The sequence below is a fragment of the Scleropages formosus genome, chromosome 10, assembly GCF_900964775.1.
Source record: "Scleropages formosus chromosome 10, fSclFor1.1, whole genome shotgun sequence".
In the NCBI taxonomy this organism is placed as follows: Eukaryota; Metazoa; Chordata; class Actinopteri; order Osteoglossiformes; family Osteoglossidae; genus Scleropages; species Scleropages formosus.
In genome coordinates, this window is record NC_041815.1 from 22042897 (window position 1) to 22044943 (window position 2047).

The following is a 2047-nucleotide window of genomic DNA, read 5'->3' on the forward strand; positions in this document are numbered from 1 at the left end:
AAAAAACTGCCTAGGCGTACAGCTGGTAGTGTAGTGGTTACAGTTGCTCCCCTTAGACCCAAAGGCCACAGGTTCAATCCCTGCCTCTGGCTGTAGGACCCTTGAGCAGGGCACTTACCCTAAATTGCTCCAGTAAAATTACCCAGCTGTTTAAATGGGTAAATAATTGTAAGCTTGTAATAACTGTAACCTTAACATTGTAAGTTGCTTTGGAGAAAAGCATCACATAAATGTAACAACCTAATTTTCCGCCCCCAGTAAAGTCTGTCAATATTGTCCTGCGCTCCGTACAGTTGGCACGGACCCGTCCTGTACGTGGCCGGTAGCGGGCACCAACAGATGTGCTGACTTCATACACTGACTCCGAGCGAGCTGTCCGGAACAGCCAACGCCAGGTGGATGAAGCAGAGCGTCACTCGCTGCTCATATCCAGGAAATTGCAAGCATCTGCCTAAGAAACCCCGCCTGACCTCCCACAAACCCCTAGGCCAGCCCTGTTCAACCACGCAAATGCAGTTATGTTATTCAGCTTCGGAACTCCCTTTCTTAGTCAGATAATGACTCAGGACAAATCTCACACAGGAGGGCTGCATTAGCGATACAAACAATAATAATTAAGTTCATCTCATTTATATAATGCACAAAGGAAGTTGTAATAGGATAACAGTCTCTCCGGCGGGGATCTGATAACCAAATGGAGGAAGACATTAACTCAAAGAGAAGGAATAAGAGAGAAAAGATGTGGTGAGATACTGAAGGTTCTAGAACCTCTAAAATAAACAGAGCTCCTTCAGGGCATGAGTGGCCCAGTTTTTCTGCCGTGATCACGAACAATAAAAGTGAGCTGAATTCCTTGTTCCCGGAAATTCACTTCCAGCGCACAGTCAAAAAGAGCGACACGGTGAGCAACAAGCAAATGCTTTTACGCATTCAGATGGTAACCGGCGTAAATCAGGCTCGTGACCAGTGAAATATTGCCTGTATCCAAACTCTTTGTGGAAAAGGAAAAAATTAAAATAAAAGCTGTTTTGTTTCAAACATCATGAAAATCAAGACAATCTGTTGTGCTACGTATACTTGTTTTATTCATGAATGCAATTAGTTTGCGCTCAGATTATTAAATCAAACAATAACCGAGCGCAAGCTCTCAGTGGTGCACTTTAGCGATTAATTAAAACAAATCTAATTGGAAGAGAAAGCAATGTATGTGTGTATAACAAACCATTGTCTGTTGGTTTATTTATTAGGCCTACTATTTTGGGAAAACAACAAACGCGGCAGTTGTCGCAGACATGGTCTGTCTAACAATGCTGATTGGAAAGCAATTATCCTGGGATCCGGTTTAGCTAATGGAGTTAATACTGAGAGATGGAGAGGGGGGTGGTGAGAGCAACACGGGTTGGGGGGGGATGGTCAGATCTATTGAGTGCCACTGAGGAGCGAGGTTTCCTCCGCTCGAGCCCACCTGGCTGGCCACAGCTCTGTGTGCTTTGTACCAAACCCTACAAACACCCAAGGACATCAATTCAGGTATGAACTTCAAGCAAAGAAAATTTCCCACCATCCTACTGCAGCATATGTGGCATCCCATGTGTCTCTGCCTCATGGGGTGAGATGGACTTATGGAGTTTTTATTCAGAAATAAAACAGTATGAATAAAGTTTAAAGCATTAATATGTACTCATTTTTTCTGATGCTTTTATGTTCAGTTACATACACTGATATACTGTACCTATTTGTACAGCTGGGATATTTTTATTGGAGCAAATCAGGGCAAGTACCTTGATCAAGGGCACTACAGCAGGAGGCGAAATCTGAACCTGCAGGTTCCCAATCCGCAGGCGGTCTCTCTAACATCTGTGCTACCTACTGGTCGAACAAAATGAAACGAGAGCTTCAAGCAACTTCTGCATCTACACCAATTCTGGGCTCCGGAGCGCAAAAGCTCCAGCTTTCCGTGTGTCCATTTAAATAGGATCGCCGTACATGACCCTCATCGGCCTGGTACGACTGATAATCCCGGAGGTGGGTGTGGCTGCACTCATGT